At 34.5% G+C, this 24,992-nt stretch overlaps 1 long non-coding RNA gene across 1 annotated transcript; it reads right to left on the bottom strand.

Annotated features, from left to right (window-relative positions):
- Positions 1–3,989: 3,989 nt before the first annotated feature.
- LOC113081504 (uncharacterized) lies at positions 3,990–8,176 on the bottom strand. The gene is made up of 4 exons (XR_003282237.1): positions 8,040–8,176; positions 5,842–5,882; positions 5,635–5,749; positions 3,990–4,293 (listed from the first exon to the last, which is right to left on the bottom strand). It is a non-coding gene; the product is annotated as an uncharacterized LOC113081504 (long non-coding RNA).
- Between the last annotated feature and the right edge of the window lie 16,816 nt (positions 8,177–24,992).

Raw genomic sequence — 24,992 nt, 5'->3', positions numbered from 1 at the left:
TATTAATGTCAAATTTTTCTGTTGCTGTCTGAAGTTTTGATCCCTTCTGAATTCAAACTAATTTCCATTTATAGTCTATGGTTGTTGGTTAAAAGGTACAGTGAATGACTGCTATTAACACTGCCATTTACGGGATTAAAAAAAAAATAATAATAATAATTCTGACCTTTTGTCTCACAATTATCTTATTGAAGTGCTGGGTTTATATTTAACTGTTTTTTTTTTTTTATTGTTTATTTATTTTGGGGGGGGGAAACAGCCTTCCATTGTAATCTGTAGCTATAATGCAAATTACCCTTTAAAATAAATTATTAAAATTATTTTGTCAGCGTGTCTATCTTAAAGCTGCTTTCAACTCATGACTGGATCAGTATTTAATCTGATTTAAATGATTTTGCATGTTTAAGTTAATTAATTTACCACTTCCTTAGTACCCAAGAACTATTCAGTAAAATAAATTATTAAAGCCAACCTTCCATTGAAAAAAAGAACAGTGTAATGAAAACACATGGTCAGAATTGTTGGTAGCCTTGGTAAATATGATCAAAGGCGGCTGTGAGAATAAACTTGCTTTTATTAATCCTTCTGATCTTTTATTTAAAAAACTAAATCACAAAAGTCTAACCTTTCATTGAACTAAAACAATTGAAAATGGGGGGAAATCTCATTATGAAATAAATGTTTTTTCTTAAATACAAGTTGGACACGATTATTGGCACCCCTAGAATTTCTTATGAGTAAATCTGTGAAATATATTCCCATTCATATTTACTATTGTGAGCACACCAGGGTGTGTTATGAACATGAAATTATCCAGCCATGGCTTCCTGTTTCACAGGAAATATAAATAGGAGGGAATACAAAGGCCAACTTCTAAAAAATCAAACATCACATATGTGTGATGTGCAGCAAAATATAATTGAGCTTCAGAAATTAGAAAGTGATTTTAAGAAAAGAGCTAGGGCAGTGAAAATCTCCTTTTCCACCATCACCAATTTAACAAATCTGCCTGGAAGTGGACGTTTGTCTGTACCATCCTAATGCATGCTGTGGAGGAGAGTTTGAGTGGCTAAAGACTCTCAAAGGACCACAGCTGGAGAATTAGCAGAAAATAGTTGAGTCTCGGGGTCAGAAAACCTTCAAACAGCACTTACACCACATGTTGTTTGGGAGGGTTTCAAGAAAGAAAAAAAATCAAGAAAAGAAAATGCTCTCATCTAAAAACAATCCCCAGCATATTCTGTCATCAGACCCAACTGGAACTTCGAATGGGACTAACTTCTATAGTCAGATGGAAGTAATTAATTAGCCTCTGACCTGAACCCTGTAGACAAGGACTGGGATGAACTGAAGAGAACTGGGAATCTGAAGCGTCTGGAGTGATTCTGGATGAAGGAATCATCTCTGATCTCTTATCAGGTGTTCTTTAACCTCATTGGGCATTATAGATGAAAACTCAAAGCTGTTATTTTGGCAAATGGGGTTTCAAAAAGTATTGAATAAAAGGGTACCATTAATTGTGTCCAATGTGTAAAAAATTATTTCGCAATGATATTCCCCCTCATTTTAAAATCTTATTATCCAATGGAAGGTTAGATTTTTGTGGTTTTCTTTTTTGTTGTTGTTGTTGTAGTCTGTGGGATATGAAGGAAAATCTGTATTTCTCTGGTTTCCCCTATATGGCAAACTGACTGAGTCTTCAGTATATCAGTGTCAATAAAGTAAAGAAATCTATTCCATTATATAAAGATGTTAACTGCTAGTTGGGGTTTCAATTGGTAACCTGCCTTTAACATTTTAGATTTTAGATTTTAGATTAGATTAGATTTTCTAATCTAATTCAAAAATGTTTTCCATGTATTTAATCAATATTTCAATTTCCTGAAGTCAGAAAACAAATTCTTCATAGACTCCTGTTGGAACATGTCAGCTCATATGAAACATGTTGTAACAGTATGCTTATGTTGAATCTGATTCTTATAACGCATCGTACAATATATATTCACTTTGTCGATAATCTTAACGGATACAAAAGTTCAGATGTTTGTTATAATTTTTTTATTGTAATGAAGGCCATCATGAACTGTCATGTCCTGTCATCCTATCTGTAATTTATAGGCATCTATAAAAACGAGTTAAAATGAATACACCACATTTAATACAATCAGTCAGAAAAGGTGAAGGACAGAGTTTATGATATCAAGGTCACTGCGCGCGCAACATATTCTAACCATAAGAGCCATGAAACACTTTGTACAGCAAAGCCTGAGAATGGAATTAGACTGTATTTAAATGTTGTATCTTTTAAAGGAATAGTTCAGCAAAAAAAAAAAAAGGTCATAATTTATTCTTCATGTCTTTTTAAATGCGAATGAATATGTTTAACAGATGGAGATATTCAAATGATTTGCTGCTCTATTCCACAAAATGAAAGTAGATAGTGGCCATGGCTTTCAAAAACAAGATTTTCCATGAATTTCAGAAAACCTTACAGAAGAAATTATAGATATTGCACAAGTTGTATGGACTTCCATGGAAGCTATTATATGATCTTTTATTAAATAAAAAGGCCTTTTTTAAGTTTGAGTATGCCTGGCTTAGACATTCTACTATTTTGAGTCAAATATTAATTCATGCCACTGTGACAAAGTAAAGATTCATTCAGAATTCAATAATTCAGTCGTCTTAAACAGTCCGCAGTTTGAATTGATGATCAGATTTATTCATAGTTCGAAGATTCTTATAGGTTTTGGAATTGTCAGTCTATAATAATAATGTCACAGTTCAGTACAAACTCCCTTTTCTATTAAAAAAGCTGGTTTAAAAAGTTCCATTTTATTTAAAAGAGTGAACTTCAGGATGCATTAGCCTCTGAAATAACAGCTATCCCTTTTGCAAATTAAAATACATGATTTGGTAAGTGCAAGGTATATTAATTTTAGCTCCATTGTGAAGAGGTATTGCAGCCAGCCAGCCAGGCAATATTTTTAGTCCGTGACATCCCTTTGACAGTTTGCTTACCGTTGTGTAATCACTTTTCCTTGTTATGTAGCTACTGTACAGCACAAGGCACATATTTCACAAGGCATCTTGAAGAAATTCCACTGAGTCCTCCTCCTGAGTCCTTTTAAATCTCTTTTGTCTGTTGACAGACTAAAAAGGATCAGGGATCGGAGAAGCTGTTAACTCATCCAAAAGCAAGAATTTGCAGTGTAGAGTGAAGTATTGATACAGTAGGCACTGTTGGAGGTGTATATCCTTCGCACATCATCACTCTGCTCAATCTGCTGATAAAATCACAACAAGTCTCTGCTAACTGCAGTGCATGCTCAGCGCACACATATAGACACACTGTAAAAAAAAATCCCGTAAAAAAACGGTAAAATTCCGGCAGCTGGGGTGCCGGAAAATTACCGTTAAATAACGTGCACATTAAGTAACAGTAATTTTCCGTAATTCAAAAATACAGTTTTTTGCTGTAATTTTACATATTTTCTGTATTTTCTTCAGCTTTTAATGTTTGATAAGATGTTTTACATAAATATTGTGGAAAGTTAATAAGAAAAAAACCATTAAATTATCATAAAGTTTGAACACTGCTTTAATTCAAATAATCAGCTGTAAGTGCAAAAATGTGTTTAATAATTTATTGACCAATCTGCAAGAATATACAAATAGTTTGTTCAGGACTGCAATTTACTAATATTCTTTGTACAAAACTGCAACAATATACCAGTATAGAGATTATAGCTAAACTGCAACAATATTCCAATAAAAAAATAAGCCCAAAAGTTTAAATTAGATCACAACTGCAACCACATACAATTCAGTTTTTTTTCATAACTGCAACAGTATATATATATATATATATATATATATATATATATATATATATATATATATATTTAATAACTGCAACAACACACAAAAGAATTGTTCAAAACTGCAACAATATAGCAAATTGGTAAACAAATAAAAAATAAGAATTAATTTGTCCTTAAAACTGAACCACCTGTGAACAGATTAATTCATCTTGACAACAGATGATGCATTAAAAAAAAAAAAAATCAACCATGAAAGCAAATAATCAGCAAGTATTTTAAGTCTTTGACACTGTCAAGAATTTCTGCTAGGCAATGTAGGAAGATCTGACACTCCAAGTTTTACTCCATCCTTTCAAAGTCCGCAATCTTGTTAATCAGTGAAAGAACCTTTGGACTGACTGCTGATTTCTTTCTCGATGTGGTCTTCTCCACTTTCGATCCCTTCTCGGGGTTCATCTTAAAAAGGAATCTGTTGAGTAAAAAAAACATATTTAGTAATAAAACATGGACTGTACCATATGCTGTGAATATATTTAAAATAAAAGCAGAACAATAAGAACTTGTAAAGGGCATGCTTGTGGTGGATGTTGTGAAGAAGTATGTGAGAGGTAGTTGTGTGTGAGGCAGACTAAGAAGGTTGTGACAATGTAAGAGAGTGTGTTGTGTGAGGATGAGAGTGTGAGGATGCATGTAGGGCTGCACAATTAACCACATGCAGTTGTCAGATGCATTTGCAGATGAATCGCATTAGATTATGAACAGGATACTGCATAGCTTGTCAGTGAACTACAGCTCTGTTTATTAAATGTTGCTTAATTTGAAAACAGGTGATGGATATTTACTACTAATCACAGGACCGACTTTAATGACGAGACACGCCTGAAAAACGCATGTGATTAATTATGCAGCCCTAGAAGGTTGTGTGGGGATGCGTGTGAGAGTATGTTAGTGTGTGTGAGAGTGTGTGTGACTGTCTATGTGAGAATGTTTGGATGTTTGTATAAGGAAGTGTGTGTGAGAGGATGCGTGTGTGAGAGTGTGTGAGTGTAAGGATGCATTTGTAAGAATATGTGAAAGTGTATAACTGTGTGTGAAGATGCGTGTGAGAGTGTGTGTGTGTGAGAGAGAGAATGTGTGTGAGGTTGCATGTGTAACTGTCTATGTTAGAGTGTGTGGATGTTTGTATTAGAATGTGTGTGAGAGTGTGTGTGAGGATGCGTGTGTGAGAGTGTGTGAGTGTAAGGATGCATTTGTTAGAGTATGTGAAACTGTGTAACTGTGTGTGTGATGATGCGTGTGAGAGTGTGTGTATGAGTGAGGAAACGTTTCTGAGAGTGTGTGTATCTGAGAGTATGTAAGTGTGAGGATGCATTTGAGAGAGTGAGTGTGTGTGTGAGGATGCATGTGTGCAAATGTGGACGTGAGTGTGCGAGTGTGAAGATGCATTTGTGAGTGTGTGTATGTGAGAGTGTGTCAGTTTGAGGATGTGTGTGTGACCGTGTGTATATGTGAGAGTGTGAGGATGCATATGTGACATTGAGTGTGTGTGTGAGAATGCATGTGAGAGAATGTGTATGTGAGTGTGAGGATGTGTGTGTGTGACTGCGTGTATGTGAGTGTCTGTGTGTGTGAGTAGGCATGTGTGACTGTGTGTGGGTGCGTGTGTGACTGTGTGTGAGAGTGTGTGTGTTAGAGTGAGTGTATGTAAGGATGCGTAATTCAGTGTGTGTTGAAAAAGTGTGAGTGTGTGTGAGAACACACGTGTGAGTGTGATATGTGTGAGAGTGAGTGTATGAGTGTGTGTTTTTACCTTTGCACAATCTCTTGCGTTTCTCCTTGGTTTCCTGGGTATGAAATGTTCAAGCAGTTGTATGAAGCAAACATCAGAGCGTTGCAGAAGATGGTGATGTGGTCGTTAACTATGACTGGGTGAACAGAAAACATAAAGTTCATAAACCATAAACACCACAACTATTACAAGTGTAATATGTGAACATCTTTGCATTTTGCAACTCACCCTTTCATGTTGACCATGGTTTTAGCACTCACTGAACTTATCTGTAAGGAGAAAAAAAGCATGTAAATGTGAAATTTTAAGGAAATCTACAAAAATACAAAGAAATATATTGATAAATGTTTTATATCTATGGTTCTGAACCTTATCTGCGCCACCTGTTCATCCCTATCAGTGAGTCTATCAATAATCCCTATAAGCTATAACAGTCTTTAATTATAGAAGGGTGATTAAAACAGAAGTTGTGAAACTTTTTTCCCTAGGCGTAGATTACAAGATTACAAGGTTATATGAATTCTCAGATGACACACTGCAGACATTGTTTTTTCATTCACAATTTTAACTGGTCAATGGTTTCACCAGCTTTTTGAAACACTTTTAATATTTTAAATATTTGCTTAACCGATAGACAGATATAAAGGGTAACCAACAGAAATAATTTATTAAAAAGTGATTAAATACTGACTGTAACGATATTTCAGACCCTCAATAAGACTATATCTGGAAGTAAAAGAGTAAAACATGCAGACAAATTAAAGTAGTTAAGTGAATTTCATTATACAAGCGTAATAACCAGTGCTTGAAGAGGGAGAAATGCAGACGAACATAACGTTTCAAATCGCGCGTCACTTTAAGCGCTGGTCCTAATGAGTCTGTTTCTAAATTCAGAATTTTCATCCAATCTCGCCTCGAAAAATATGATTTTTTTTTTTTTTTTTTTGCTTTTAGACGACGCCTACTATTATGTAACGTAGACTAACCATGTTCCGTACACTTTTCGCTATTCACCGCACGCCAGTGACCACTCCTCCGTTTTAAAAAGACATACAAGCATGCTTGTGTGCTCATTCTCCGGGGGAATACCTATTACACAGTCTACACTTTGATTGATGTCTTTAGGACCAATAGTTTTTGAGAAAACTGGGGAAAAGTACCACCTCCGCCAGTGTACGGAAGATGATAGGGGTTAACGGTGTTCCGTACAGGCTTATAATGATGTTCCGTACAGCGCTTATTACTTGATTTTATCGGCGAAAATGGACATTTAACTTATCAAAAGTGAGCTGTTTATTTATTTTAACTGCAAGAAAACATAATTCCAATAAATATCAAAGATTATTACCTTTTTATTTGATCAAAATACAAGTTAATGGCTGCTTTAATAAAGGGCGCATGCGAGTTAGGCATGATTGTGTCGTGATATTAATTATGACATGTGAGTTAAGCATGAACTATGTGAAAGGTTAGAGAACATAATTTCCTTATCTTTCTGAAGATGCAGAAAACGAGAAGGGCACTGATTAATTAAAAAAAAAAAGGTTAACCAATGTGAAAACTTCATAAAGTAAGAGATCTCTGCCGCCAGTCTCAGGTGAGGGTGACGCTAAGTGGTTATCGCCCGCAATCGATGCTTAAACACTCCCATTTCAAAGCATTTATTCAACAAAAAGTAATATATTTAACAATTTGTGATAACATAATATTCATTTAATAAAGGCTGTAGTACTGTGAGAAACATAAGTGGAATAGAAATGTACATTTTCGCTGCTCTAGTTGTCTTCCTCCCAAGCTGAAGTTTTGAAGTAAATCTTCCCCACTGTCCATTTACAAGCGCGGTGGGCGCAACGAGCAAACTTACTCAAATATTACTGAAACAAACAGCGGATTGGTCTCTGTTTAGATCGGGAGTGAAAGAGAGAAACATAAGGATGACACAGATATATAGTTTATGTACGAACTGTAATTATTTATTCTGCAATCGGCGCTAAAACGTCACCTGTACGGAACATCGTTTTGTACGGAACATAGTTAGTCTACGTTATATCAAAACTGATTAAAAACACTGCATTATGCGTCGAAGTTCGGTAAAGTTGGCAACATCTACATATTCGAACTTAACATTAACTGAGCTAACTGTTAAATTTATGAGTTCTTAAACCACAAATGATAATAATATTTAATAACAGTATCGTAGACAACCAGCTAACGACTTTCCTTAAAGTAAGCCTGTTTTTCCCTCAGGGACAAAATAACATTAGAAGTTAACGTTACCCACACTTAACGACTAACGGCACTGGTCAGCGCCGAAGTTTGAAATACTGGTTTAACGATTCAAAAAGGTAAACATTCTAAATTTTAGAACTCATATATAGTAGAAATAGCATTTAGTAATGACCAAAATGAGAAAACATGAACTTTACCTGCTTATTTTCGCCTCAGATTGAAGATTGACCGTGAAACTGAAGGTCGAGTTATTCCTTCTGCGCGCGCAGCAGCTCCACTGCGTGCTTGGAGGAGAATGTGTCCTTGCGCTAGGGCGGGAATTCCTTCAGTTCGAATATTACATTTTTTATTTTTTTTATTTTAATATCAGCATATTATTATATTATTATATCAAATTATGAAACGGTACTATGAGAATAAATCCGTAATAAAACACCAAACTGAGCAGAACTATTTTGACAAGCGGAAGAAGATGTGGTCAGTTGACAGTACTTTGGAAATACGATTCTTTCGAGAAGGATTTTTCAACAAACCTGTTCAAAAAAGGATTAACCTGCTCTTTTATGCAAACACGCAATGTAGGCTACATATACAACATATTATATCAATAGTAATAATAATAATAATAATAATAATGAACGTTAACTTTTGTACAGTTGTTATTTATATTTTTAATCTATTAAAAAATATGGCATTATATTATTAATGCCACACACACACGTACACACACACACACATACTGCACATACTACATATAAATATAGCGCATTATGTGAAATAAATCTTCAAAAATATTTTTGGGACGTTATGCACATTGACATGTTTTTCATGTGATTTTACATAAGATATGTAAATTTACAGTCTCTTTCTGTAATTTTACAATTTTAAACTGTATTTCAAAATTACGTGGAAAAAACTGTAAAATAAAACAGTAAAATTCCGTAAAATTACAGTTTTTTTTTACAGTGCAGTCTTTCTGAAATATTTCCATCCAGTACTTTACACTTTATAAAATTACATCACGCTACAAAAGGTCATTTTTGCTGACTGGCATGAAACTAGGCATTGACCTTGTGTGAAAAGGCCTGAAATCAAAGCATATACATATGGAATATTTTACAATTCTTATATTTTTACACATGACAATTTTACATACAGCAAAAGTGTTTTTCGTTGTGTTGATTTTATGATTTCATCGACTTAATTTGAGTTATCTCATTTGCTGAGTTCTTTAAGAGTTATACAGTCTGATTCTGAAAAAAAAGTCATCTAAATTCTGACTTCTTTTTCTTACAATTACTAGTTCTTCTAATTTTGATTTTGATTTTAAATTATTTCTCAGAATTGGGATTTCTGACTTTATAACTCGCTATTTTTTATTGAGTGGTGAAAACAAGCTTCTGCTCACCAAAACTGCATTTATTTGATAAAAATACATTAAACCGTATTAATATGAAACTTTATTACAATGAAAAAAGATATGTATATATTTAAACAGACACACACACACACACTCAAATTACACATTGTTATATATATATATATATATATATATATATATGTGTGTGTGTGTGTGTGTGTGTGTGTGTGTGTGTGTGTGTGTGTGTGTGTGTGTGTGTGTGTGTGTGTGTGTGTGTGTGTGTGTGTGTGTGTGTGTGTGTGTATGCAGTATATATTCTATTTTTAAACGTAATTTATTAATGTAAAGATTAATTTTCAGCAGTCATTACTCCAGTCTTCAGTGTCACATGATCCTTCAGAAATCATTCTAATATAGTGATTTGTTCAATTATTATTTGTGCTCAGTTATCAATAATGGTTCTAAATATTATCACTGCTAAAAACACTTTATATTTGATGGAAGGAGAATTCAAAAGCATTGCATTTATTTAAAATGTATTTTTTGTTACATTTGTACGTTTTTACTGTTTTAATCGATCAATGTAATGCATATTCGCTGAATAAAAGCAGCATATTTTCACACACACAAAAACATACACAAACGTATTTTAAATGATAACACTATTGCACAATATTAGTGTTTTTACTTTATTTGTGAGCACATGAATGCAGCCTTGGTGAGCATAAGAGATTTCATTGAAAGAAATGTAAAAATCGTGTCAAAAGTACTTACCTTAAAAAAGAAAAAGAAAAGATACTTTTAGGTGATTCACTAGTATTACATTCTATTGAGGTTTATATCAGGCATCATATGTGCTCGTGAAGAGCTTCTTTGTGTGTTTAGGCTTTATTGCAGCTGTGTTGACTGCAGCTGTGTGAAATTCACCCAAACACGATTAGACACTGTGGGATTAGCTTCATATTGGAACTGGTGAAAGGAAGAAATTAAAATGCCATCAGAAACAATCCCTCTAAAAATCAGGAGGCTTAGCTTAAACAAACACAATTAAGAAGTCAATTACCGCATCTGAGGTTGTTCAGCCATGTTCAGTTCTATTTGTTGCTGATGCTTTTACGCTTTTATGTCACCGCATTATATGCCTCATATTGTGTAGGCTGAGCTGTTGTTGACAGGAGTCAATCAGGTGGCATGGTGTTGTCTCATTAAAGGTGTTGGTGACATACATGCTTGCTGTTCTCCATCATAATTAACTCACATTCTGTCTGTGCCAGTGATCACACTCAGAACAGCAGAATGTGGTAAATATGCGCAGACTGTGAGTTGCTGTGCTTCCTGGCAGGTCTTGTTTGTGTTTCTGCTGTGTTGGGCTTGGATTTTAGTTCATGTGTAATTACTAGTGATACAGCAGACACATGTCAGTTAGGACTCCAATACTTGGAAGAGACTGCGATTTGATCATGAAAATAGAATTATTGTGAAATCTTTGTAAACGGTAGAATATTTCTGACAAATCTTTTTTTTACTATATACAATTTTGTCACCAATTTTCTGCTCAGTTTACTTTTTTATGTTCAGTACAATTTTATTACATATAACAAAGAAGAATAGTCTTTTTTATGAACTACTTATTTTTCTGTATGCTGAAAGACAATCTGCACAGAGTAAACTATTTTAGCATTTTTCTACTCATTTGTGTGTGTGTGTGTGTGAGATCTGCATTAAGAGTTCTAGACGTGTATTTTGTATGAATCCAACTTAATTTTTACATTTCTATATTACAAATTTCAAGTGGGATCTACTGTACTTAGTTTTTCCAGATTAATATTAATTTATTTTAAAGTTACATGTACTCAAATGTTCTAATTAGCAATTATTTCTATTGAAAGTATAATAGTTGCAAATAGTTCTTTTTTTTTATTATTATTTATTTACTATTTCAGCACCAGTGCTGTCAATAGAATGCCAATAGAATGTATTACATTGCATGTAGCTGACAATTTGGCCATTTGATAGTGATATTGTAAAACCTTACTGGAGGGACATAACTCAATCCCTATACCTTCAACAATGTCTGTATGGCGTTTAGGTCAGTAAGCTAAGCTTGATATCATGGAATTTGGAGGATGTTTTTTGTTAACGTTCTCCAGCTCCATGAAGATCTTCTGAAAAACCTCAAAGGTATATTCCAGTTTCTTTGGATATCTTAATCCCAAAGACATAAGTAAGGCCCATTAGGTTGGATCAAGCATGTGCTACATTGCTAATACCAAAAAGGACCTTTGCTCCCTCAAAGACTATTCCAGCTTGCTTCTCGAGACCTCTATCCCTGGCTTTGCTGACCACCAATAAAAAACAGTAAAGACTGTGGTAACATACCTAACCAAATAATGTTGCTTTGCTAACTTGATTTACCTTAAGTTCAGTTTGAGTGTTCCTCTTCGTTTGGAATGCAAGGGGTTTCCAGACCATGAACATGAACATGAAGGGAAGTTATTATTTCATACTAAGTTAATAAAGCAAGGTTATTGTTTGCTGTGTGTGTGTGTGTGTGTGTGTGTGTACACCAGAGGAATGGCTGAGATTATGTAGAATTTTTGGCATGTCATTTTTTTTACTGACATTACATCTCTTTTGTGAATTCTCTAAACGCTAAGTTACATAGCTCACCAATAAAAGTTATGCATCCATAACAATTTCTAGCAATTAAGCCAGATATACCTCTAATCATTTAAGAGCATTATGCATCTATAAATCTCTATTTTACTGTGGCCCTGACAACCGCTAAGTACCTTTTTATAGCTATGGAGCACCCTGCAGTCAGATGTGTGTGTTGTCTTACAGTACCCTCGATTCCCTGGGAAACTGGCAAAACCCCCTCTGACTTTGCATTTTTTTCAGTTTTACATTTTGCTAAAGCCTGTAATAATGGAACGCAACCAGAGCGGCTGCAGCATTAGCTCTGATTAGACCTCGTCCTCCGCTGGTCACACGCCAGGAGGCGAGGTGCCACTGAGCACTGCTTTCTCTCTAAACTGAGTCAACTGGAAACATTTCATCTCATGCTATTAATGTATGATAGCTGCAACACATGCAATAGGAGCTGGAAGTAAATGCATTTGCATGTATTTCCCATGGGACTTCATATGCAGGGCTCTACTAATTTGGTCCAGACATAATTAACATTCTGATATGACAGAGATCATTCAATTGACTAATGTCACTGTAAATGCATATTAATTTATGCCACAGTTCATATTTAGTAGCATGCCATATCATTGATGTGAAAGCTGGTTTGTTGCCAACTTGGCCAAGATCGTGTACCATCTGATTTGGTAACTTAATTAGTATATCCTGATATCATTGTTTAGCATTTATTTATTTATTTATTTTCAATATAATAAGTATTTTCCACTGTGTGAGAATGTGATGTGTTGCCTGAAAGTGCAGAATGTTTGAGTCTCTGTAAGAACCGATGAAGATTGTTCTTGTTTCAAGCAAGTACGGCTGAGCTTCTGTTTAAGTTCGCTAATCAATGATTAATTCAGTAGATCAGATTTATAATCCCTTTATGAACCTTTCGAAGTGTCAAAATGGTAGTTCCATAGACTGTCAATGGAGGGACCGATATCTCCAAAGATGAACAAAAGTCTCACGAGTTTGGAACTACACGAGGATGACAGAATTTTCATTTTTGGGTGAACTATCCCTTTAAGAGGCTGTTTTGGCCTCATGTTAACCACTGTGGTGTTTTCTTCTGAAATGGGATCAGGAACCTCCAGAACATGTACTTCTCTTGAAGTAAGAATTGATTAGTGCATTAAACTAAAATTCACTCCACATATCTTGGAACCTCACGTCTGACATCGGCCTGGAAAGAATCAAAGAGCTGATAATGTCTGAGAAGTATTTCTGGTTTGACCCAGCGGTCTATTTCTAAAAAGGTCTGCATGAGATCGGTCTCATTAGGAGGCTTGAGAGTGGGTTTAAATGAAGTAAATATAAGAGGTTCACCAGTTCTCAGCTGAGACCGGCCCTGAATGGATCGTTAGTTGTAATTAGCCAATACTTTCATTTTATAGAAAAGCCATTTTTTCGAACTGTATACAAATAAATACATTTTTATGTGAAGTCTTGCAGCACACTTCCACAAAATGTGTCACTTTAGTGGCTTAGCTTGTGGCCTCAGTAGACATGTTGACAGCTAATACTTTTTTGGTCACTGATAGCTTCATTTTGTAATTTTTTGTACCCTTACATGTACCTTATAATGACTCAACGTGGTATTTTCATTACATTACAGCCATATTTAAAATGTACTTTAAAAAAACATGAAACATATTGAATTTTCAAGATTAAGTGATATACATTTAAGGTTATTTGTGTTCAAGTATACAATTTAATTTATGGGATTTTTTACGTTTGTCAATTTAGTAGGTTTAATTTAGATACATTATTATTATTAGCAGCAGCAGTATGTGGTATCAGTGCATAATTAGTACTGTGATTGAGACATATTTCTATTCTTCCAATTAGTGCCATATGAAAATAAAGTATTCTGTACTATCAAATCTGAATTTTTAAAGCAGTGTTATATATTTCAGGTAGTTTGGGTAAATGTTATTGTTACAGTAACTTTCTTTAAAGTAAATTATAAATTAAATGACATTAAACATAAATGTAGTAAATAATTTTTTCCAGTTAAGTAAAACAATTCTTGAAAATTATTTTCATTTTATTTTCAAATTGAATTACTTTAGATATAGCCAATTAGCAGAAATGTAGTATGTAAATGTAAACATACTAACTATCTAACCTTTTTTTTTTCCTCATAAGAAATGTATATAACATATATAAAACCTGTAGCATAACAAATTGTCTTCTTTTTTTGGCGACAACCAGACCTGATCTCAACTTTTTTTTTTTTTTTTTCACATACCTAAAATGTCAGATATGCGTCCCTGCAATTAGACACAACTTCAGGTTCATCTGTAAATCAGCTTATGGAGGTCGCCGATTGTGATCTGACTCAAAATCTCTTGATTTAAACATTCTTTGTTGCATGTCCCAGTCCCTTGTTGTTATCATAAAAGTGAATGTCAGATCGTCTCCCGCTGTTCTGTCTTATCTGGTGGATTTAACCATCTGGCCTTGGCATGATTACAAACCCATCCAAATCTTTTGTTGTCTGCAGTGACAGAATCTCCAGTGCCTTCATATGACAACAGCATCCAAGAGTCCCTCAATGAATATTAAATCTGAGTTGAAGGAGTGAGAGATTACTTAAGCATGAGTTGGTGACATTTACGGAAAGAGGGGTTTATATGATAGTTGGGGGGGGGGGGCTATATTAGAGTCTCCTTTAGCAAAACGTAACATTTTTCCATTCATCTGGCTTCCCTCGCTTCTAAAAGCGCTTAATTACTCTCTATTTTGTGCTGGCTGTCACCTCTACTTAGCCTTGTTTAAAGCATACATCTCCTGAGGTTATTGTTAGCCTTTAGCACATCTGTTTAGTCTCAGAAGTTCTCATCCTTTAACTCCTCATGGGAAAAAAAAGACTAGAAACAGTTGTCTGGGCAGAAGGAGTTGTCTGGGCAGTGTGTCTTCGTTGCTTGGAGGCTGAGTTTATTAGCAAGTCTCTCTAATTTGGATCCAGGATTAGCATCCAAGCCATGATTTTCATTGCACTCTGGTCAATTTATCAACTTGGCTGTCTGTGTTAGAGTGTTTTGCACTTCTTATTGACCAACAAAATGTTCATTGCTCCAATTAATGATATAAATGTGGATTTTTCCCCCCTTCCCAGTAGAAATGCATTTGGTGATGAGCAAATGTTAAGTATCAAATGCAATAGTCCGTATGACTTTAATGCTAGAATCCAAGTCTTCTGAAGCCAAATGTTAGATAATCAGTGAGAACGTTTTGATGTTTCATAATGAGGAATGCAGTCTGTGTGATTTAAATATGTGTAATTAACATTTGGCCCAACATGATCCGTTTTAAGGCACCAGTGACATAATTAATGTTAAAAGGAGCATGTCTCTGATATGAATATATTAAATCATGAAAGATTAATTTTTCTCATACAATGATGTCATATAGCTTCAGAAGACATGGATTATCAAACATATCACTCGTATGGACTATGGCGTTTCGACTAACTCTTGTCACCATTTACTTATTGGAAGAAAAACGGCAGCTTGAAAATGCTGCTAAACCTCTCTTTTTGGAGTCCACATGGAGGAAGGAGTATAATGCTTTAGAACAACACAAGATGGGCAACTGAGGCATTGAATGAAATGAAATATTCATTTTTCATTCATGGTGATCACCAAGGTCTTGACCTTGCTGTGAAGACCTCACTTTTTCTCTTTATCTCTCTCTCTGCCATGGGTAAGCTTTGTAGGTTAATCTGATGAAACTGGAAAAAGCTGAGCATGCATCGCTAACCAGCTTTTCTCTTGCAGCAGTTCTTGCCCCCTTTTATTATTTTCTCTTTTTCCAATTGGTTTTATCCTCTTCTTCTTTCATATTTCCTCTTTTCAGCAGTAACTTTCTCAGTTGCTGTTTGCCCTGATCCCTCTCTGCCCCACAACCACATCACCCAACTGGGGGTCAAACATTTAGATTCAGGCAATAGGCCAATCCCTAATGCATTTTGCATGAGCAAGTAATGATCGAATTACTTTTAGAGGCAATGCTATATGTATTGTGACTGAGCACCTCTGGCTAAAATAGTGGTGTGAAAATTCTATGATCTTTACTTTATTGACTGCCACATGGTGTTATGTGTCCTGCAGGCTCGCCACCATCACTAGCAGACCCACTTTTGGAAGGTCTGCCAGTCAATAAAAGCCTCATTTATTTGCATGATAAGGAAATAAAGTCGCACCGATCGACAGCAGTCTAGACATGACACGCGGTGATGACAGTTTTACATTCGGAGATGTACTACGCTCTGTCCTCATCCCTGCTGGGTGAATTTGCAGTTATGAGGGGATGGCTGAGTTAAAAATTAATAATAATAATAATAATAATAATAATAATATAATAGATAACTGCAGTCTCTAAAAGCCACCCTCTCATTGTGAAATTGATTTGTGAACACTCCCAGTTTTTCATCTATATATTGACTGCCATATACAAACATCCATTTTCATAAAAAAAATAAAAAAAAATAAAAAATAAATTATGATTGCAAAGAATCTACATCTGTGTGGGTTGTTCTCATTGGTATAAATATCACTTGACTTGTATCATTATTATTATTATTATTATATTCGTTATTATTGATAAATGTACAGTAAATGTTTGAGAAACCCACTATATATCATTCATCAATTTTGGTCATTTTATTGCTATAGTAATACATCATATTATTGCTATAATTATAATATTAATAATAATCTAAATAAATAAATACACAAGTAATATGAAGTTTCTGAAATATTTATATTAATGTTAACATTAATATTATTATTACTATTGTTAATTATCACTTAAACTAAATGAGTAAAATTGCTACTACTGGTACTACTACTACAACTAATAATAATAATAATAGTTGTTGTTGTTGTTATTATTATTACTATTATTTATCTTGGACACAAAATTTGTGATTGGCGTTGCAACACTTGCTGCTTTTGTGAAATACAATAAAAAAAAAATTCAATTTTCTTAATTCAAGGAAATCACCATAATGAATAAACAATGGACTTTACCTAGACTCAATGCCTTTAATAACTAGTAAAAAAAAAGAAAAGAAAAAAGCACAAATGAAACCAGTAAAATGTAACGATTACAAATGTTGCAATTGGTCATAATTATTTTGTGCGTGTCCTGTGTGCATTTTAATTTCTACACATTTTGTGTGCTGTAGATATGGAAAATCTATAAAGATTCTCAAGCAATGCCACTAATGTAGCTGTTCATGAGCCAACAAGCTTGTGCAACAGAACTGCATTACCCATCATTCTCAGTGGCAGCAAGAATGGAAATCATGAGTGAATATTAAAGCATCAATTACACTCCTGACTTGCATCCTTTACTCTTCATTTTGTTGCATTAGCACTAAAACAGCCTGAATTCATAAGTAAGTGAAAAAGAGAGAATAAATATGACTTTGCCAAATACATCCATTTTATTTTGACCACAATTACTTGAAAGCACATTATGTCGCAATTACCACTTATGGACTCATGAATAGCATCGTCCCAGGAGAACTTGAAGGCAGCACAAGTATTCAGTCTGAATGTCTGAAATGTCTGCTTTTGTTACAGTAACTCAGGCATCTTTATTATTTCCAATTATACAGCAGTGATTCTCATCCACGGAGCTGGGCCCCATTAGGAGAGGCTGAGCAAACTTCCAAAGGGGCCTCGAGATGACAAAAACAATTTAAATAAAAAGGGCAAAAAAAAAAAAAAACATTAAAATAAGCTAAAGCCGTAATAATAATAATATTTCTTATTTTAGTTCTCCCTCTAAACAACATTTTTTGAAAACCTGGATATATGAAGGAGCCCAAATATAAAAGTATGATTTCTGGACCCTGAAACCTTATGCAAATTAATAAAATCTTAAAACTCCTTGGACCGTTTTATGAATATGCATTTTCTAGCTATGCCAAGCTGTAAAATATTTAACCAGGAAGAAGTTGTGAGTAAAAATCCTTAGTGAATCACAAATGACTTGAAATCTCATGTAAATTCATTGGTTAAGAAGAGTGGGAACCTAAAAGAACCTTCATCTGTTAAAACATCCGGGATCCTGAAATTTATGGAAAAGGAGTTTTGAGTCTTTGAATATTGTTGTGGACAGTGGAGGGTCAAAAATGAGTTGACAGTTATAGAGAATTCTATACAAAATTCCTCTGATTTAAAAGTTTCCTTTGTCAAAAAATACTGTGGTTACAGTAATTTTATCTGGTGGTGATATCATGTAATTTTGACGTACTATATATCACGGTATTAATTGATTACTATATTTATATTGTATTCCAAGGTAATTTAAAGTAAAGTATTCCATGGTCAAATTTACATTTTGGAAATTCAATGTCAGAAAAGGATGCAATGGTAACATATTCAAAAAACCATAGTTATACTATGGTCATTAATGTCGTTTAAATTATTATTATTATTAGTTTGGCTTGATCAAAATAATGCAAAAAACTCTGAACACCTGTATCTGTCTACTTTCAGTTAGTTTGTTGCGCAATTTTGCACTACATTTGTTGTTAATTAAAATGTCTGAAATACATCAGTCAATTCCTCCTGGAGTATTTATATACAGGCACAATTTTCAAGTGCTCTAATTTACCTAGGTAGAAGCTCAATTGAAATGTGCGTAATGTTGTGTGACACTTTAGTATGACATTAAAATATATTTATTTTTTACAACAGATGCTATGAAGTCATGTCAGTGAGCCAGACTGAAAATGATTGCTAAAATACATTTGAGATGCACTTAATTCCATCTGTTTTTATACACATACGTGCAGTGCATCATTTTGCTTTGTTTACAGTGTGAAAATGGTTTCGTAGTGTAGATTTCAGATGTCATATGTGGTATAAAGAAATAGAGAGTGTCTCTATTTTCTTCTCCTGAAGTTGGCAGAAACTAAAACTGTTCTTTTAACTACGCAAATTGTATAAATCACTTGTTCGTATGCCAGCCTATCACAGAAAACAGCCTGCCAATTATGGGGATTAACAGAATAGGATTTAACAGACAATCTTCATTTTTTGGAGTCTGGGGTCTGTTGGTGAGAAGTAGGCCTATAGCAAATCCCCAGCGCTGAGGATGTGAGATACATGATGATTGTCTGCGTCTACCAGCTTTGCATGATCAACAAAACATGGACTGAATACAGATGAAAGCCTAGAGTAAAAGAAGTGCTCTGGTGAAGGAAGATATTAAGGCTATTACGAAAAAACACCCGGGCAATGCTAATAGTGTTAGTTTGCAGGTTTTCCTTTTCTATCTATCTATCTATCTATCTATCTATCTATCTATCTATCTATCTATCTATCTATCTATCTATCTATCTATCTATCTATCTATCTATCTATCTATCTATCTATCTATCTATCTATCTATCTATCTATCTATCAATCAATCACCAGGTCAAAAAAGGACACTATAAAAGTGTTCAAGTAATTGAAACAATGTATTTTAAGGTGTATATAGTTATAGAATAAAGAATTAAAGTCATTATTCACTGATAATCTTGCTCTCCAGTAAGCAGATAACTGCTTCATTTGGATTACTTGGAAGCCAGAACCAAGTCAGTCCAATTTATGAATAATTGAGTCAGATGTTCTATTTGGTTCATTGAAAATAAATGGCTCAAAACGAAATAAAAGCAATATGTTTACAAATCAGGCTGATCTTGTTCTCAAGTTTCACCCATTGCAACAAATAAGACTTTATTGGGATTTATGGTTCCATGAGGAAACTTTAACATCAATGTATCCCTTCCGTTTGCACAAGAGTTTCTTTATAGTGGAAAAATAGTCCAGAAAGGACACAATTCTTCATAAACATATCTTAAAAGTGGTGCAATAGCTTGTACACTTAATTTTGTCTTAAGACACAATGAAGAATTAAAGTAATTATTCACTCCATTGAGTCAGCGAGTCAAGAGCCTTGTCAGTTCCGTCTATGAATCGAGTCAGAATTGTGAATCAGACCTTGTAATTATTTTTGTTTTATGTTTTTTTTTTTTTTTTTTTTTTTTTTTGATGAATTAGACCTAGCATGGTGGTATTTGTCAGATTAGCAGATATTTTTTATATTTAAAATGTTATTAAAAATTATAAAATTGTCCTAATGAAAATTACACAAAATGGTAAATTATAACTGTAAGATTTATAGATATTATACATTTTCTGGAACCTTTGTATTTAAGACAATAGATGGACAGATGGATGGGATGCATGTATGCAATTAATAGTGAATAACACCCATTGTGAGAAGGGATGATGACCAGGATATGTTTATTCTGCAGTGTTCTTAAATCTCTTTACCCAGGATGGATTGAAGTCTGGCTGTTGTTTGGGGGTGGTCGGCAGATGCTGGCTACCTGATGCATTCTGCAACTCAAAGAAAGCCTGTCGGCGAGACAGACTGTCATACAAGTCGCTTTGTACATGCTCTCTGGGGCCTGTGGCTACAACTAGAATGCTTTTACAGTTCAGAGATTAAATTTACCTGCTGGGAAACCAGTGGAGATCAATAAACCTGCGGCATGCGCAATAACAGCCTGAGCTTGAAGCTTAAGCCCAATTGAGAATGTCCTTGACATGAAACATTCTGCTAGCACTCCAGCACATTTCCTTTCATTTAGTGCGGTGATGACTCGAAACAACTCAGCAACCGTTCTTTCTTTTTTCCTCAGCCAGTAGCCGTCTTGTTGTTCATCTAGCTATATTTACACTGGCGCACGACTGTTAGTAACTACTTTGTCAATAGCATCAGAAAAGACAGCTGTTGTGCTCGTGTTTTCAAAAATATAATGATGCACATTGTCTGAAACTGGGAAAAATGGCTTTTCTGTCTGTTGCATTAACTGCAGAAAAAAAAAAAAACAATCTTTTGAATTAATGTATTGCAGTGTATTGGTATTTATTTACAGAATATGAATAGAGAGAACCATGGTGTGGGAAAACTAATATCAGAAATTGATATCAAGAAGTTAATAGTTCATAGGTTTTGAAAGTTTGTGTGTTATCGAGTGTTCAGAATGCTAGATGCACTACCGTTGATGGCGACTGTCATAAAGCGAGCTCTGCTGAATAACTAATAGCGACAGAATCGTTTATAAATGTCATGCTTATCTCTTATTCTGACCGCGTTGTGCTTTCATCTTGATTTTAAATTGAGTTTCTAAAGGAGGCTATGACTTTTCCTCTTCTGAAGTGTGGATGACAAACAAAAAGCAAAAAGATCAGAGGGTATTTGTGTAGTTGTGGCTGCACTATTACTCACATCCTGTCATCCCGACTGCTTATTATTTTCGTTTTTCCATGAAACATAAAAGATGTTAGGCAGAATATTCTGTTTTCCAAATTTGAGCAATATATTTATACTGCCAACCTCCAAAAAAGGACACACACACACACACACACACACACACACACACACAAAACTACAGACTAACTGTTATTCGGTCAAAGATGTTTTATGGATGAATGTATTTATGTATGTAATTATTTATTTTTTCCTGTCCCATCTAATCATTTCATTTCTGAATTAATATAAATGTTTATTTTTATTATATTTTTAACACATAAGTTCAAAATAAATAATACAATTTCCCTGATATAATAATTAAAATATATATATATATATTTCCTCCTCCAGAGTGTTAGATGGCAAACAGATCAAGCAGATAAAGTAAAGTATTTATTGCACACTCATATCTATGGAAACGAACAGCTCGAATATGTCAATCTTCAGTTCCTATAAAAAATTGAAGCAACCGGTATTGTTTGCTTATTAGTATCCAGTGATAGTGTTTAGTGATTTGTTTATTAGATTTTACAGCACATTGTTGTTTTCATCTGAGTTTCATTTGCATTATTTGAATTAGTTCCGGTATGTTATATTCCATTGCATAATTCATCTTTTCTCCAGGTTATTTAATATGTGTGAAAACTCGTGAAGTTCACTAACGAGCACCTTTACTATGTTCAAACATTTGACTCGTAATTTTGAAACAGCAGAAATTTTAATTAGTCAGTCAGAAAAGTTGTTCAACCAGACTAAGTTAATAAGAGCCGGCCAAAGGTCACGGCCCGGAGTGCAACGAGACGCAATTGATGCAACACGAGGGAGCTCAGGCCAGGCGAAGGAATTGTCCTCATTATCAGACACCTTTTACTGCCTCTGCTCTTCATTCCCTGGAGAGGCCAATTAGCTACAGAAGAAACTCGTTTGTTTGCGGGATTTGGTTTGTTGTGCGCTAGAAATTGCAGCTAATCTGATTGGTTAACTGGGCCATGGCTGGTACACTGAAGAAATGCACTTGAAAATGCAAGTAATTGCAGCATGACTCTTTCAGCAAGGCTCAGAAGATATCAAACTATGATTGCTTTCCCGAATATGCTTTCCTGTTTTTTTTTTTTTTTTTTTTCATTATTTTTTTATGCATTTGGCAGACACTTTTGCCAAAGTGATTTGAAGTGCATTCAAGGTATCAATTTTATCAACCTGTGACCTTGCCGCAAGTAATGCTCTATCAGTTGAGCTGCTGAGAAAGACATAATCATTGGTGCTGAAATAGGACCGGATCGAGATGTTTCTGGTTTTAATGCTACGTCTTATACCGTGTATTAAATTTATGTTGGGTTTTCTAAAGGTTATCTAAACTTTTTGACATTTACAGTGAGGATAAAAGACACTTAATTTGGTGAATTGAAATTAAGCGAAGTGAAATGAGGCATTAGTTATTAACATTATTTTGCTGTAATCAACAACAACAAAAGAGTTAAAGCAAAATATATAGGCTTTTAATTTTTCACGCAAAGAAAGTTAATAAGGACTCAACCAAGCCATATGATAGGTTTACATGACGACAAACAGGTTTAAATATAAGAAATGATTTACTAAAACTCTTGCCTCCTGAAATTGCTTTACATTTTTATGCTTTTCACATTTAAGTCAAACGGGGAACAGAAACTCCATCCATGCAGGTTTGGGACTAATGAGGGGGAGTCAATATAATTCATGGCAGAATTTGAATTTTTGGATGAATTACCTGAAACCAGCTTTACCAGAATCAGTTTGTCTATTAGTCAGTCTTTGACTAAGGACTAACTAGGAGAACATCAAAATTCACGATTGTCTTGACAGGGCTATTTGTCAATAATTACTCTAATATTTGGTGGTAATGATGCATATTGTTGGATCTAGGTATATTTCTGCAATTGCATCTTTTCAATCCCTTATATCCAACAAAAATGGTTATTTATTCCTGCCGGTCTTGAATATATGATTAAAAAGTTTGTTAGTATCCATCTCAGGTCAGTTTATGTCATGGTAACTGCAGTGAGAACTGGAGTAAAGTGAGAAGGAAACCAAAGTGATGTGTGGGATTGAGTTCTGGGTAAAAAAAAAAAAAAGGTGAGTGAGTTTAGCCTATAGCTTGACCTCTGAGCTGTTGTTTATGAGAATAGCACCAGGCTGCACTGCTTCGATGGACTGAATGATATCATCCTCTCAAAACATTTGTCAGGAAAGATGCTTTGAAACTGTGGCTTGTCAAACTACAAGCTGTTTAAATTCTAAATACCAAGGCTACATTCAAGCTTTACTTAAGGTATTTAGTCACTACATGTTTCTAATTAAAGTAGCTAGTTACACTGAATTTATTTTAGGGGCAAAAGAGCACTGCAGGACAAGGAAATGGCTTTTTGCACTTATGGTTTCACCTAAATGCATCCATCTTCGCGAGAATCATTTGTGGTCCAGCTTCACCAACAGGAGTGAGTTAAGGTTTTTAAATGTATCTTTGCCAGTCCCCTTGCCTAATAATGTACTATTTCACAAGTTTTACGATGAATCCGGCTGAAGTAAACCTTCTCTCTGAGAGAATTTTGTATGTAAGGGGCGGGGTCAGCAGAGCTCATTAACATTTAAAGGAAAATGCTTCAAAATAGCTTGCTTACCATTGAGAAGTATTAACCAAACTATGTTACAGATTTTTCATTAAAATCCTAAAGAATCATATCAACTTATCGACCCCTTTAAGTAACATCAGTGATTAATACAAGCTCAGTATATTTTCAAATTGTATTCCATTACATAAAATACATCAGTTATGTTTTTTTACATGTCTTCAAAAAAGAAGTTGTTGGGAATATTAAACGTCATCACGCCAAGCTCATCTCCTCACTTGTCCACTTATAAAGCCTTTTTGCCATTTTATCTATGCTCCTGGGAAGACTTTAACTCAAACTTTCCAATTTTTAGATTTTAAAGCGTTGGCAGAAGATTATTTATGGTGATGCTGAAATCATGTGACCGTGGTGAAGTTTGTTTACAGCCACGTTTTTTTATCTCGGTGGGTTAACCTACAAAAATCACTGCATCACTTTATTCAACTTTAATTATCTAAATTAAGTTGACATTATAATTTATTCAAAACTTAACAGCAGTGATAAACAGCAGTATTAAAAAATTCTAATGAAAACATTTTCACCCTACATCACTTCACTCTAAACAGCTTGTTAGTGGGACTCAACAGAAATGTCTAGTTATCACCAAACGCTGCGAACCTCAAATTGACAGATACTTTACATCACTCTTCACTTCTCCTCTCTGAAAAGAGTGGTTTATTCCGGGTGACTGAACTCATGTAACCTTTATGGGATTTTGAAATAATTGACTGCAAATGACACCGTGCCAATTATTTTCTTTATAATGAGGGGACGCTTTCTGTTTTCTTGTTTGTTTATTTGCTAGCAACTTGTATAAACATGCAATTAGCCATACAATGCATTTTTGTGCTGTTTTGATATTCTAATTCAATGTGCAACTGCTAATATGACATTCTGCCAGACTGACTTTAGATAGCCTTGTAAGCAGCTCATCTTTTTGTAATTGATATATATATATATATACACAGAGCGATATGCACTTTGGGAAGTATGTCCCAATGATGGTGTAATTAAATTTAACACATTAACACCTAAATCATTACAAGCACAATAACCCTCAGCCACTGTCAGACGAGCTACAAGCGGCGCCTACAGTCTCTCTTTTGGTGCCACAGGAATAAAAGCCT

The sequence above is a fragment of the Carassius auratus genome, chromosome 5 (assembly GCF_003368295.1).
Source record: "Carassius auratus strain Wakin chromosome 5, ASM336829v1, whole genome shotgun sequence".
Taxonomy (NCBI): Eukaryota; Metazoa; Chordata; class Actinopteri; order Cypriniformes; family Cyprinidae; genus Carassius; species Carassius auratus.
The sequence above is the reverse complement of the archived record's forward strand: the minus strand, read 5'-3'. Positions and strand labels throughout refer to the sequence as shown.